This window comes from Panthera onca, chromosome C1 (assembly GCF_046562875.1).
Source record: "Panthera onca isolate mPanOnc1 chromosome C1, mPanOnc1 haplotype 2, whole genome shotgun sequence".
Classification (NCBI taxonomy): Eukaryota; Metazoa; Chordata; class Mammalia; order Carnivora; family Felidae; genus Panthera; species Panthera onca.
Window position 1 is genome coordinate 140331893 of NC_138346.1, and position 16228 is coordinate 140348120.

At 37.8% G+C, this 16228-nt stretch overlaps 1 long non-coding RNA gene across 2 annotated transcripts in view; it reads right to left on the reverse strand.

Moving 5' to 3' along the window:
- LOC144617221 (uncharacterized) overlaps positions 1-15354 on the reverse strand; it is a 58360-nt gene extending 43006 nt beyond the window's left edge. For both annotated transcript variants that reach the window (XR_013557478.1, XR_013557479.2), the window contains exons 1-4: positions 15145-15354; positions 11747-11916; positions 3800-3922; positions 39-165 (exon numbers count right to left, since the gene is read on the reverse strand). This is a non-coding gene — a long non-coding RNA (uncharacterized LOC144617221). The remainder of the gene's footprint in view (positions 1-38; positions 166-3799; positions 3923-11746; positions 11917-15144) is intronic.
- Between the last annotated feature and the right edge of the window lie 874 nt (positions 15355-16228).

A 16228-nucleotide genomic window follows, 5' to 3' on the forward strand; every position in this document is an offset into this window, starting at 1 on the left:
TCATGTTTATAACAGAATCACCATGTGACCTCTCTTACCTCTGGAGGTAGGGCTGTTATGGTATGATGATGAGGTAGTGGGCTCTGAAACATTCTCTCTCAACCAGAGCAGTAAGCCACATCTGAACACGATGGAATTACAGAGAGCATGGAGTTCACCAAAAATCTGAAAGGTGAGGGGCGCCTGGGTGGCGCAGTCGGTTAAGCGTCCGACTTCAGCCAGGTCACGATCTCGCGGTCCGTGAGTTCGAGCCCCGCGTCAGGCTCTGGGCTGATGGCTCGGAGCCTGGAGCCTGTTTCCGATTCTGTGTCTCCCTCTCTCTCTGCCCCTCCCCCGTTCATGCTCTGTCTCTCTCTGTCCCAAAAATAATAATAAAAAAAAAAAAAAAAAAAATCTGAAAGGTGAAAGGATGATAACTCATATCACATTCCAATGTAATTCTCCTTTTTTTCCTATGCAAAATGCAGGTGGATAGTGGGTTGTTATAATGTCAGGCAGGTCATTATTCCAACTTGGGCAGCTACTTCAGATACAGTATTTCATTTTTCAAGGGGTAAATAAATACAACCTCTGGATCCTGGTAAGCAGCTATTGATCCAGAAAATGACTTTTTGTCTATACCAAATTGCAGGTCTCACCAGAAACAGTTTGTTCTCACTTAGCAAGGACAGCAACTCACCTTCACACTCTTGCATCACAACTATACCAACTTTCCCATTGTCTGACATAATCTAGCACTCAAAGATGTTGATCATCTTGGAATTTTACACAATATCACGTTAACTACCTTGATGACATCATGTTATTGAGCCTTATGAACAGGAACTAGCAGGCACTTTAAATGCCTTAGTAGCATGCATTCCAGAAAGTGGGAAATAAATCCCTCAAATTTTCAGGAATCTGAAACTTAATGAGTCTTTCAGATACCCAGCCCACTTGCTAATACCATTGACCATAGATAGTCTACCAAACAGAAAGTCTGAAATAGATGATCCCAAGTGATATCAACTATTAAAGGCTTCATCCCATTAAAAATCATATATGACAAATTTGCATATCTTGAGTATATTCTGTATCCAAAGTGAGCAAGTAGTTCCTTCCAAATATCGAACATTTGCTGAGATATGGCAGTTCAAGGACCTGAACTGTGCATGACATGACCTCATGCTGCAGTCTGTAGGATTAGGTTTGGGGGGCGCCTGGGTAGATCAGTTGGTTAAGTGTCCGACTCTTGATTTTGGCTCAGGTCATGATCTCATTGTTGTGATATTGAGCCTGCATTGGGCTCCATGATGAGTGTGGAGCCTGCTTGGGACTCTCTCTCCCCACCCTCTGCCCCTCCCCCAGTTGTGTTCTCTCTCTCTCTCTCAAAATAAATAAACCATAAAAACAAGAAGAATGGTAGGCTTGGTCCAAGGGGATTACACCATCCGTGCAAGCCAACAGTACAGACAGTGAGGTCCTGCAACAACTACTATTTCCTGACACTCTCTCATTACTAATTAATCCCAACACTCTCTCCTCCTGAACCTGGACTCAGTCACAGAATCCTTCCAAACACAGTGTAGCAAATAATATTCACCAATGCATTGTGAGAAATAAAACTTTCTTTCAAAATAGAGGGAATCCAGGTGCAAGCATATTGGATGGAAATCACAAAAACCAAATGAGAGGAAGAGGGAGAAAAGTGAAGGGTAAAATCTATATAAACCTTAGTAAAAGAAAAAGGAAAAGATCCACAGTATCCAGTGTAGTCAGGGAAAGAACTATCACAGATATGTTAGCTCTGACAATGGATACACAGAAAATTCTTTCTGAAGAAAACTCATCTGTTTAACACTGAAGTACTTCTGGGATAGAGGAACCATGTTCTGAAGAGGAGCCATGTTCTGAAGTTATGTGTGATGCAAAACAATGGGCATCGGTTTGCCCATTTCTGCAGGTGCAAAGTGGACGCCTAGAAGCATCTGCACCAGACACAGAATAACAAGGATCTCACAGGCATCTGAGGACAAACATTGGAAATCTTTCTACTATTCTGAAAAAAAATGAGAGTAGTATTTAATATCTACTTCACTGAGGCATAATAAATTTCTGTATTAAGAAAACACAGCTTGCAAGCAAATTAAGCAAGACACTCAGACCAAAGCAACAGATAAATGGGACAGTATTATTAGAACAAATTATTAGGTTCTTCTGTTAAAGAGCCCTGAGAAGGTTGGAACTGAGAAAGTTGTAGTCCATGGCTCTTTGCTAACCATATCCCCCAAAGGAACAAGCAGCTAACTTGTTACATAAGAGGATCTCAATAAAATGTGTGTTGAATTAAATTGGAGTTGGCAAAATGTCAATTAATTTTTTTCAGTTTTGCTTTTTAAATTTTTACATATTTCAATTAATTTAACGAAGACATTAGAGCTTTTCATTTCCCCAAGTCCTTTCTTTGATCAAAGCAAGGAATAGACTGACAAATTAATTCTATTCTAATTCATGTCAGAAACAACACTTCTCTTAGAAATGAAAAGTAAGTAAGCAACACCAAACGCTGGCAAGGATGTGGAGCCATAGGAACTCTCATACGTTGCTGGTGGAATTGTAAAATGGTACAGCCACTTTGGAAGACAGTTTGGCGGGTTCTTAGAAAACTAAACATATTCTTACCATATGATCCAGCAATCACACTCTTTGGTATTTACCCACAAGAGTTGAAGATTTATGTTCACACAAAAACCTGCACAAGGATGTTTATAGCAGCTTTCCTCATAATTGCCAAAACGTGGAAACAACCAAGATGTCCTTCAGTAGGTGAGTGGATAAATAAACTGTGGTACATCCAGACAAGGGAATATTATTCAGCACTAAAAATAAACGAGCTATCTAGACATAAAAGGACATGGAGGAACCTTAAATGCATGTTAGTAAGTGAAAGAAGCCAGTCTAAAAAGGCTAAATGCTGTTTGATTCTGCCTGTATGACATCTAGGAAAAGGAAAAACTGAGGAGGTAGTAAATAAATCAATGTGTGCAGTACAGAAGATGGGAGACAAATAAATGGAGCACAGAAGATTTTTAGGGCAGTGAAAATACTCTGTATGATATTGCAATTGATGGATATAGGTTACTACACATTGGTCTAAACTCATAGAATATACAATACCAAGAAAGAACCCTAAGGTATATATGGAATTTGAGTGTTTATGACGTGTCAATGTAGGTTCATCCTTGGTTAAAAAACTTAATAAAATCCGTTCTGGTGCATGATGTTGATAACAGAGGAAGCTATGCAGGGATGGGGTAAATGAAAAATCCCTCAACTTCCCTTGTAATGATATTTTAAACCTAAAACTAATCTAAAACATTAAGTCTTTAAAAAAATAAAAACATAGAAAGTAAGCACTGGCCTGAAATAGGCCATTGTTTTCGGTTGACATGGATCTGGAACCACTAATGAATAGTAGGAAAAGAGTACCTGTTAGACTATCCGTATTCTTACAGTTATACAGGCAGAGAAGAGTATCAGTGGCTTCACTGACACAATCACTCTTTTCCAGTCATGCTGACCTCCTTTTGTCCACATCCCAAACCTGTTCCCACCTAAGATTTTTACATTTGCTGTTTCCTTGCCATGAACACTCTTTCCCCAGATACGTGCTCTCTAACTCCTTCAAGTATTTCAAGTCACTTTCCCAGTGAAGCCCTCCCTGGGCAGCCTAACTAAAAGTTCAACCCACTTCCCTCCTTTATTCGTCTTATAACCTCAGTACATATTGCCATCTAACGTATCCTACATTTTTTTTTACCTTTTTATTCCTTTGTATATCTCCCCTGCCGCACTAAGAACTCTGTGAGGACAGGAATATTTTTTCATTACTATATCTTCATCCTTTAGAATGGTGCCAAGCAAATAACAGATCAATAAATATCTGTTGAATGAATAAATGGACATGCAATCAAGTTAAAAATGTGAAATGAAAAATGTCAGGAAGATACAGTGTATAGCCTTCAAATCTTTTCTCTTTCCTCCTTATCCCAGGAAACCTTTTATCCAGATCTTGAATACACTCTTTTATAATTTTATTTCAAAAATACCAAGGTGTTTGGGGAGAAGACAGCCAGCACTGATAAATTATGAATGCTCTAGGAAATTTCAAAAATTCTATTCTCTGCATTGTTCATAACACATTATACTTTGACATTTATAAAAATTAAAAACAAATAGAAATTAATCCCATCTTTAAAATATGAATTCCATATTCCTATACTCCTATTGGAGTATATTTACATCACACATTTTAAAAGTTCATATAAGTTTTAGCTTTAAAATCCATTACTGCTTCCCACTGTAGAATTTTTATATCAATGGATATTTACTTTTGATAGTCATTAATATTTCTGACCAATATATTTGCTAATCTAATAATACTCTTTCTCATTCTTTGCCAGTACTATTAAAAAATTTTAATACTCAATTTTTAACTTTCCTCCAAGGGCTACTTTCTGAAAGTAAACCATATACTCTACAAAATACAGGCAAGCTGTTGAATAGCGAAGCCTGACAATATTTATACAATGTGAATGACCCAAAATATGCAATTGTGTAAACATTGCCGCTGGACCAAAACTTTTAGCTATAAACCTACTGTTGACATGCCTGTTAAGGGTTCTTAATGGACAGAGGTCCCGAGAAGAGATTGAGATAGAATTCCACAAGGAAGTTCACTCATGTGATCCACTCTGAGTGGATTTTTGGAAAAGAAGACAGTAAGAGGATTATTTTGAGATTTTAGATTTAGGGGATTTAGGAGAGAATGGCCTAGGGATACAGAAAGCAATGACTGCAACCAACATGCCCCAAGCAATTCAAGGTACAAACCTTCTCTCCTGATGATGTGTTGATTTAGAGTCAGGAATGAAATTTCAACTTTGGCAGTGTTCAGAGTTACATTAAATCAACTTTTGTGGCTCACAATGAAGCAGAGATTATTCGGATCACGTTAGAAGACCATACTCATTGTTTGCAAACTACTCCCCATTGAAGCAAATGCAATAATATTTTTCCCTTTTTGACCCCACATAGTTATTTTTATTGTTTTAAAATAGAACAGAGAAGCATTTTTTGAGGTTTATTTTTTTAATTAAATTATTTATTATTTTTAAAAATTTACACCCAAGTTAGTTAGCATATAGTGCAATGACGATTTCAGGAGTAGAATCCAGTGATTCATTCCCTACATATAACACCAAGTATTCATACCAACAAGTGTCTTCCTTAAATCCCCTTAGCCCATTTAGCCATCCCCAACCCACAACCTCTCCAGCTCAGTTTGTTCTCTATATTTAAGGCTCTTATGTTCTGTCCCCCTGCCTGTTTGTATGTTATTTTTGCTTCCTCTCCCTTATGTTCATCTGTTTTATATCTTAAATTCCACATGAGTGAGGTCGTATGATATTTGTCTTTCTCTGACTAATTTCACTTAGCATTATACCCTCCAGTTCCATCCACGTTGTTGCAAATGGCAAGATATTATTCTTTTTGATTGCCAAGTGCTATTCCATTGTATGTATATACCACAACTTTATCCATTCATCTGTCAATGGACATTTGGGTTCTTCCCATACTTTGGCTATTGTCAATAGTGCTGCTTATAAACATCAGGATGCATGTGCCCTTTCGAAACAGCACATCTGTATCCTTTGGATAAATACCTAGTAGTGCAATTGCTGGGTTGTAGGGTAGTTCTATTTTTAATTTTTTGAGGAACCTCCATACTGTTTTCCAGAGTGGCTGCACCAGCTTGCATTCCCACCAACAATGCAAAAGAGATCCTCTTTCTCCGCATCCTTGCCATCATCTGTTTTTGTCTGAGTTGTTCATGTTACCCATTCTGACAGGGGTGAGGTGGTATCTCAGTGTGGTTTTGATTTGTATTTCCCTGATGATGAGTGATGTTGAGCATCTTTTCATGTGTCTGTTGGCCATCTGGATGTCTTCGTTGGAGAAGTGTCTATTCATGTCTTTTGTTCTTTGCTTCACTGGATTATTTGTTTTTTGGGTGTTGAGTTTGATAAGTTCTTATATATTTTGGATACTAACCCTTTATCTGATATGTCATTTGCAAATATCATCTCCCATTCCATCAGTTGCCTTTTAGTTTTACTGATTGTTTCCTTCACTGTGCAGAAGGTGTTTGTTTGTTTGTTTGTTTGTTTGTTTGTTTGTTTTATCTCGATGAGGTCCCAATAGTTCATTTTTGCTTTTGTTTCCCTTGCCTCTGGAGACATGTTGAGTAAAAAGTTGCTGTGGCTGAGGTCACAAAGGTTTTTGCCTGCTTTCTCCTCGAGGATTTTGATGGCTTCCTGTCCTCTGTTTAGGTCTTGCATCCATTTTGAGTTTATTTTTGTGTATGGTGTAAGAAAGTGGTCTAGGTTCATTCTTCTACACGTCGCTGTCCAATTTTCCCAGCACCACTTGCTGAAGAGATTGTCTTAATTCCATAGGATATTCTTTCCTGCTTTGTCAATGATTAGTTTGCCATACATTTGTGGGTCCATTTCTGGGTTCTCTATTCTGTTCAATTGATCTGTGTTTTTGTGCCAGTACCATACTGTCTTGATGATTACAGCTTTGTAATACAGCTTGAAGTCTGGGCTTGTGATGCCTACTGCTTTGGTTTTCTTTTTCAAGATTGCTTTGGTTATCAGGGTCTTTTCTGGTTCCATACAAATTTTAGGATTGCTTGTTCTAGCTCTGTGAAGAATGGTGGTGTTATTTTGATAGGTATTGCATTCAATATCAAAATTGCTCTGGGTAGTATCAGCATTTTAACAATATTTATTCTTCCAATTAATAAGCATGGAATACTTTTCCATTTTTTGTGTCACTTCTTCAATTTCTTTCATAAGCTTTCTATAGTTTTCACTGTATAGATTTTTCACCTCTTTTGTTAGGTTTATTCCTAGGTATTTTATGGCTTTTGGTGCAATCATAAATGGTGCAATTCCTTGATTTTTCTTTCTGTTGCTTCATTATTGGTGTATGAAGTGCAACTTATTTCTCTGCATTGATTTTATATCCTGCCACATTGCTGAATTCATGGATCAGTTCTAGCAGTTTTTTGGTGGAATTGTTTGGGTTTTCCATATAGGGTATCATGTCGTCTGCAAAGAGTGAAAGTTTGACTTCCTCCTTGCCGATTTGGATGCCTTTTATTCCTTTGTGTTGTCTGATTGCTGAGCTTAGGACTTCCAGTACTATGTTGAAAACAGTGGCAAGAGTGGAAATCCCTGTAGTGTTCCTGACCTTAGGGGGAAAGCTCTCAGTTTTTCCCAATTGAGGATGATATTAGCAGTGGGTCTCTCGTTTATGGCTTTTATGATCTTGAGGTATGATCCTTCTATCCCTACTTTCTTGAGGGTTTTTATCAAGAAGGATGCTATATTTTGTCAAATGCTTACTCTGCATCTATTGAGAGGATCATGTGGTTCTTGTCCTTTCTTTCATTGATGTGATGTATCACATTGATTGTTTCGTGGGTATTGAACCAGCCCTGCATCCCAGTTATAAATTCCACTTGGTCGTGGTGAAGGATTCTTTTAATATATTGTTGGATCTGGTTGGCTAGTATCTTATTGAGAATTGTTGCATTCATGTTCATCAGGGATACTCGTCTGTAGTTCTCCTTTTTAGTGGGTTCTTTGTCTGGTTTGGAATCAAGGTAATGCTGGCCTCATAAAATGAGTTGGAAGTTTTCCTTCAATTTCTATTTTTTGAAACAGCTTCAAAACAGTAAGTGTTAACTCTTCTTTAAATGTTTGGTAGAATTACCCTGGAAAGCATCTGGTCTTGGATTCTTGGTTTTTTGGGAGATTTTTGAGTACTAATTCGATTTCTTTACTGATTATGGGTCTGTTCACATTTTCTATTTCTTCCTGTTTCAGTTTTGGTAGTGTATATGTTTCTAGGAATTTCTTCCCAATTTATTAGCATATAATTGCTCATAATATTCTCTTATTATTGTTTGTATTTCTGCAGTGTTGTTTGTCATCTCTCTTCTTTCATTCTTGATTTTATTTATTTTGGTCCTTTCCTTTTTCTTTTTGATCAAACTGGCTAGGGATTTATCAATTTTGTTAGTTCTTTCAAAGAACCAGTTCCTGGTTTCATTAATTTGTTCTACTGTTTTTGTTTTTGTTTTTGTTTTTTCATTTCAATAGCACTGATTTCTGCTCTAATCTTTATTATTTCCCATCTTCTGCTGTTTTGGGGTCTTATTTGCTGTTCTTTTTCCAGCACCTCTTTGAGTTGTAAGGTCAGGTTGTGTATCTGAGACTTTTCTTCCTTCATTAGGAAGGCCTGGATTGCTATATACCTCCATCTTATGACTGCCTTTGCTGTATCCCAGAGGTTTGGGGCTGTGGTGTTATCATTTTCATTGGCTTCTATGTACTTTTTAATTTCCTCTTTAACTTCTTGGTTCACCCATTAATTCTTTAGTAGGATGGTCTTTAGTCTCCAAGTATTTGTTACCTTTCCAAATTTTTTCTTGTGGTGTATTTCGAGTTTCATACCATTGTGGTCTGAAAATATGCACAGTATGATCTTGATCTTTTTGTACTTGTCGAGGGCTGATTTGTGTCCCAGTATGTGATCCATTCTGGACAATTTTCCATGTGCACTCAAGAAGAATGTGTATTCCGCTGCTTTAGGATGAAATGTTCTGAATATATCTGTTAAGTCTATCCAGTCTGGTGTGTCGTTCAAAGCCATCGTTGCCTTGATTTTCTGCTTAGATAATCTGTCCATTGTTGTAAGTGGGGTGTTGAAGTCCCCTACCTTTATGGCACTATTATCAATGAGTTTCTTTATGTTTGAGATTAATTGATTTATATATTTGGGTTTCTCCACATTTGGAGCATAAATGTTTTCAACTGTTAGAACTTCTTGGTGGAAAGACCCCTTAATTATGATGTAGTGTCCTTCTTCATCTCTTGTTTCAGTCTTCATTTAAAGTCTAGATTTTCTGATATAAGTATGGCTACTCCAGCTTTCTTTTGGTGACCATTAGCATGATAGATGGTTTTCCATCCCCTTACTTTCAATCTGAAGGTGTCTTTAGGTCTAAAATGGGTCTCTTGTAAACAACATATAGATGGATATTGTTTTCTTATCAATTCTGTTACCTTATGTCTTTTGATTGGAGCATTTAATCCATTGACATTTACAGTGAGTACTGAAAGATAAGAACTTATTGCCATTGTGTTGCCTGTAGAGTTGGAGGTTCTGGTGGTGTTCTCTCATCCTTTCTAGTCTTTGTGCTTTTGGTCTTTTTTGTTTTGTTTTATCTATCTCCCCTCAGAGTGTCCCCCTTAAAATTTCTTGCAGGGCTGGTTTAGTGGTTACAAAATTTTTTAGTTTTTATTTGTCTGGGAAACTATCTCTCCTTCTATTTTGAATGACAGCTTTGCTGGATAAAGTTTTGGCTGCATATTTTTCCGTTTCATCATGTTGTATATATCCTGCCACTCCTTTCTGTATATATCCTGCCTCTCCTTTCTGGCCTGCCAAGTTTCTGTGGATAGGACTGCTGCAAACCTGATCTGTCTCCCTTATAGGTTAAGGACCTGTTTTCCTTTGCTCCTTTCATAATTCTTTCCTTGTCTGTGTATTTTGTGACTTTGACTATGATATGCCTTGTTGATGGTCAGTTTTGTTGAATCTAGTGAGAGTTCTTTATACTTCCTGGATTTTGATGTCTGTGTCTTTCCCCAGGTCAGGAGTTTTCTGCTATGATTTGCTCATATAAATCTTCTATCCCTTTTGCTCTTTCTTCATCCTCTGGTACCCCTATGATTCAGATGTTATTCCTTTTTAATGAGTCACTGAGTTCTCTAATTCTTCTTTGTGCTCTTTTGCCTTATTTTCCCTCTTTTTTTCTTCTTCATTATTCTCCATATACTTGTCCTCTATATTTGCTGCTCTGCTTCATCCATCTTTGCCACCATGGCATCCATCTGAGATTTCAACTCAGTTATAGCATTTTTAATTTCATCCTGACTAGATTTTATTTCTTTTATCTCCACAGAAAGAGATTCTATGCTTTTTTCGACCCCCACTAGTATTCTTATTATCGTGATTCTAAATTCTAGTTCAGCCATCTTGCTTATATCTGCATTGAATAAGTCCCTGGCTATTATCTCTTCCTGCTCTTTCTTTTGGGGTGAGTTGCTTCATTTCATCATTTTGGAGGAAGAAAATAATAAAATTAAAAATAAAATTTAAAAAATTTAAAGCAACACACAAAAAATCAAATAAAGAAAGCTATATTCTAAGTGTGTTTTGGTCTGATTGTTGAAGGAAGCTTGATAAAGTAGAGAAATAAGGGAAAACAAATGAAAATTTTAAAAAGGAAAAACAGTAGGAAAAATTTTAAAATTTGAAAAAGATGTATACAATCAAATAGAATAAAATGAGATGAAGAAGGTAAAATAGACTAAAAATTTTTATTAAAAAATTTAAAATATAGTAGAAAAATTTAAAGAAAAAATTTTTTCTCTTTCTGTGTCAAAGCATAAGAAACTAAACAAAAAAATGAATAGATGGACCAGCGAACAGAATGAAATCTGCATGAAATTACATCCAGTTTCCTTTAGAAGTAAAACTATGAAGCACTTTATAGTCGGTAAAGTAAGCAGGTAGAGAGACTTGTGGTGATCCTCTAGGGCTTGGTTGGCGCAGTTGGACAAGGCTTGGTATAACTGCTCCATTCTCCACGAGGTGGCGCTGCTTAGCTTACTGTGGTGGATCAGTGAGGGTCACAGGTACATGTGTAAGGATGCATGGGAGAGGTGAAAACGGCATCACACAGCTTCCCAGTCTCTAGCATTAGAACTCTGTGCTCTTACCAACCAGCCATCATGCACCCCTCCTTTGTCTCAGGCTTCTATCCATTCCCTGCTTCTATACTGTCCATGTCCAAGCAGTCAGCCTGCCAAGCAGTACCTCCCTCCATAATTTTATCTCAGATGGGGCTGTTTCCAAACCCCTCAATTCTGAGGGCCCTGAGGCTTTGACCTGCTCTGACTCTCTGGGGGAGGGTCTCATCAAAAAATGGCTGGGTGCCAGCCTTCCCCAGGAACATTCACGTGACTATGCCACTGTAGAGGCCCAGAGACTGTGGCTGAGTGCCAGGCCACTCCAGAAAAATTTCGCATGATCCTATAGCAGCAGTGGTTTAGGGACTATGGTAAATCACAACACACATCTGGCACCAGTCTTCACCACACCCTAGCATCCTTGTTCCAACACCAGAAAATGTGGCTGTAATCTGGGGTTCGCTGGGACCTTTGTGGGGAGACTTCATGGCTTCTACCAAATGTCCTCCCAGCAGAGGAGCCATCTCTCCCCGTGTGGCCCAAGGACCCTGAGGACCCCGCTGTCTGCTCCTGGGGATTTGCCCTTACCACCAGAGCTCTGCCAGATAGTGAGTTGCAGAGTTTCTGACTCTGTGCTCCCCTGTTTATAGAGTCTTAATAGTATTGAAACCCTTTCCTTTCTCCTTTGTCCCTTTCTTGTTAAGTTCCTTGTGGGCGTTTCTACTCTTTAATTCTAGCTGCTTTCACGGAGAGTACTTTTCCTGTACTCTCCCCCTCCCACCCCCCCCCCCGTCTCCATACTCTCTTCGCAAACAAAAACAGCTCTGCACCCTCTGCAGCTTTTCTCCCCCAGTTCACCTCTTTGTGCTGTGTACCTGTCAAGTTCTGTGGCCCAATGTAGATTGTTGTGTGAGTCCTCAGATCAATTTTCTATTTGTGCAAAATGGTCTGGTGCTGACCTGGATGCATTTCAGGGATCAGAGAAGCAGCAAATGTCCATGTTGCTCTGCCTTCTTTGCCCCTCCTCAAACCAGAGACTCCATTTCTAAATAGAAGATAAGGTTAAATGTCTTTTATAAGCTGTTGAAGGCCTGATGATTACATTTTAATTCAATTATTGAGTTCCTTTTCTCCCTCAAATTTGAAGATCCTATTTTATATATGGCTACTTAACATGTAATGTATTTTTTTTATTAAATTGTCTTTGCTGTCAACCCAAAACACATAGGTTCAAAAAGTTCAGAGATTTTTTGTCTCTATTGCTGTTTTATTGACTTATGTATCCTCAAAATATAAAGCACTACCTGGCACATAAAAAACACTGAATAAATATTTATGGAATGAATAGACGGATGGATGGATGATACTGTTAGTAGCCTTCTATGTAATCTATAATCCTCATATATCTACATAAATATGAGCACCATAAATTTGCTTAAAAGCTAATATACAGACCAACACTTCTTAGCAGATATAAAAGGGGATTCTGGCTATGAGGAACTTATAGTTCTGTCAGGGAGACAAAACTAACCCATGACATAATTAGATTATAAAGAAATATAAAGAAACCATGAAATAGTTACTTAGACCATCTATACAGTCAATGTTCACAGGAGGAAGAAAAGCAATGTTATCCTCATGGAAAACTTCGTGGAGAAGACTTGAATCAGGCCTTGAAGGATGAGTATAATTTCAGTACAGAAAAAGAAAAGCAAAGAGCATATACAAGTTTTGAAATCATGATTCATGGTAAAATCCAGTAAGAGTATAAGCTTGAGGAGATCCAGAGATTCACATTAAAGAAATTAAGGGACACCAGATTATGATATATTCTTACTGTCAGGATGAGGATTCATGCATCTCTGATTCATCAGAAATATCTATGCAGTGTTTACTATATGCCAAGAACAGTGCTAAGTGCTGGGATCAGAAAGTGAACACAATAGGAGCACCTGAGTGGCTCAGTCTGCTAAGTGTCCAACTTTGGCTCAGGTTGTGATCTTGCTGCTCATGTGTTCGAACCCCGCATCAGGCTATGTCTGTCTCTCTCTCAAAAATAAATATGCATTTTTTTTTAAATTAAAAAAAAGAGAAAGAAAGTGAATGCGATAAATTCCCTGCCTTCATGAAGCTCACATTCTGGTAGGAGAGATAGATAAGAAACACATGCACAAATAAAACCCTCTCAAGAGGGACGCCTGGGTGGCTCAGTTGGTTAAACATCCAGCGTCAGCTCAGGTCATGATCTTGTGGTTCATGGGTTTGAGTCCCATGTCAGGCTCTGTGCTAATAGCTCAGAGCCTCGAGCCTGCTTCGGATTCTGTCTCTCTACCCCTCCCCTGCTTGCACTCTGTCTCTCTCTCTCTCTCTTTCTCAAAAATAAATATTTAAAAAAATTTTTTTAAACATCGTATCAACAGTTAACACGGATCTTAAGAGATGTAAAACATGTCAATGACTAGGAAAGTTTAATAAAGGCTAGGGTAGTCAGAGAAGGCTATTTGAGTTCCATCTTTCATGAGCATGGGAAAGGAACTGTTGATAGCCAAAATATTTCAACTAATTCCTGGCTATCAATATGGAAAGAGTACAGAGAAGTGATTACTGAGAAAAAAGGACCAAGGAAGTCACATTACAGTGTAGGCACAGAGGGAATTACAGGTAGGTGGGGACCTGACCTACCCTGCCGAGGTCTAGAGAGGCCTAACGCATAAACATGGCATGTATGAGGAAGGTTGAGTGTAAAACATGGAGATTAAATGGGGATTAAGTCAAACTCTGGGGACAGCATAATAAATGCCAACAACCCCATAAGAAAATAATACCCAGAATTTATTACTCCTAGGTATTTACCCAAAAGAAATGAAAACAAATACTCACACAAAGACCCATACACAAAGATTTGTAACAAGTTTATTCATAACAGCCCAAAACTGAAAACAACCTTACTAATCTATCAACTGATGAATTGCTACAAAAATTTTGGCATAGCCATGTAAGTAATGCTGCTCGTAAAAGAAAAAAAAATCTATGGATGTTTTCAATAAAATGGATGAATCTCAAAAACATTATGCTAAATGCAAAAGGCTAGACACAGAAGACTATGTATTATATGATTCCCTTTACATAAAGTTCTAGAAAAAATCAAAACTCTTGTGAGAAAAAACTGAATAGTGATTGCCATGGAAATAGGGTAGATGGGGTAGATTGACTATAAGGAGGAACTAGAGACTTTGGGGTGATAAAAAATGTGACTAATGTCATGATTGTACAGTTACGCAGCTGTATACATTGTTAACTTCTATTGTACACTTAAAATTGGTGAATTCATGTACGGGGACAGATGGGAGCTACACTTATGGTGAGAATAGCATAACGTATAAACTTGTTAAATCACTATGTTGTACTCCTGAAAATAATGTAATATTAGTATCAACTATACTCAAATTTAAAAAAAGGCAAATTTCATCTTATGCAAATTATACTTCAAAAATTACAAAAATGTGATTCATATGTCTCCTACCCAGCATTGTGAACCTCGATTGCCAGAACTATGTATCACTAAAGCCTGTCACAGTCTCCAAAACATAATAAAAAATTTAATAAATGAAGAAATAAGTGAACAAGTGAAAGTGTAATTGGTACAGAACTCAGTATCCGATAAGAAATTATAAAAGAATGCTTTACAGACCTTAAATCCTGAAAATACTCTATATTAAAGTTTTTGAGGTTCTTGGAGGACACTTGAAACTTCTTCCTACAGGTCTTGATTTCTTGTCAGTCAGTCCTTTATAAGACCACCTGATATCAGGGTTCTTTCTTAGCTTTGGCTTCTGTCCAGTGAAAGTTCCTGGTGAGATTTTATACAACCTGAAGTATATTGATATCCTTATTACTGCTCTAAACTCCTGACATTTCATTTCATTTATTGGTCACCTTGCCAAATGACACTCTCCAAGAACTTGTATTATCGTGTTCCTTTGGCAGTTTTAGAGAGTTGTTTGGATGACCTGGGAATAAAGTTTGATTCCAAGGTGAATCACTTCATATATAATTTAATTTTTAATAATCACAAATAGAGTCTTTTAGCTACTTTGTCCTTAAAAAAATAATTTTACTTGTCAACAAAGTCTGAGCCAGCAACATAGATTTAGAAATCAGATTTTACTGTTACCTTAAAAAAAACTTTTAAGGGTTATTTCTTCACAAGAACAATAGATGTGTTGCACAAATACAAGTCAAACTTCCAAGTGAGCAGATTGCTTCGATTTACCTTCTGAGAGTGAGATACATCCCAGGAGACACTGGGGGTCCTTCAACCTACATCAAAGCGATCATTAATGAAAAAGCCGCTGCCAGAAGACCAAGCATTAGCAGTCATCATATCTGCCAGGCTTAGTCTCTCCCCATGGGCTGTGGCTCAGCATGGCCCATCTCAATCCTGTAGGGAAACAGAGGATGTGCTTCCTATAGTCACACCTTGGTGGATGAACCACCAACATGCAGGTGTCAGTTAAATGTCAGTTATAATGTCAGTTATATTGTCAGTTATAATGTCAGTTATATTGACAGAAATAGTTGTGACTAGGAAACATCACACTAGGAAACAGTAGAAAGTTGGTCACAGATGTGGGAGGTCCACTCTGGCATAAATTCATATATGGTTGTCACAAACAACTGCTTTCTGGACCCCCTGAGATAGGGGGAGGTCGGCCATTTGGGCTGATACTTTCTTAGAGGAATCATTGACCTGTTTCCCACCCCAGGGTTCACATGGAGAACCACGAGAACAGACCTCCCTAGTAAGTCCAAATTGGGTAGCAAGTTCATATAGTTTATAGGTTTGTAACTAAGTTTGGGAAGAAATTGGAATCACTAAATTACACAATAAACACTCTATAAAAACCTTAATTGAAATAAATGTGAGAGCCACTGTAAAATGTCCTCCCCCCTGTGGCTGCTCAAGCAGTTGTGATTTGCACATTTCACTTCCGGGTCACAGGTGCTGCACAGTCTTATTATGACATTCATCATAGGCTGTCACATACTTGCGTGCTATCCAAAGAAATTAGCTGGGCATATAATGAAAATCTGAATGCCCAGAAACCAAAGAGAACACAGTAACTATTGTATTCTTTAGAAAATTTTTTAAATAAAAATTGGAGGTTTTTATTTATTGACTGATGTGGACATAGAGCGAGACTAGACAGCCAAGTACAATGCAAGCCCAACATTTGAAAGAGCCATGCTGAACACCTTCAATTCCTAATCCAAGAATGTGGAAATGGGTACTCAGGTTCCTGGAGTTTTTCCAGATCACACTGCCAATAGAGAATTCCAGGTTTCCTGTGTACTTC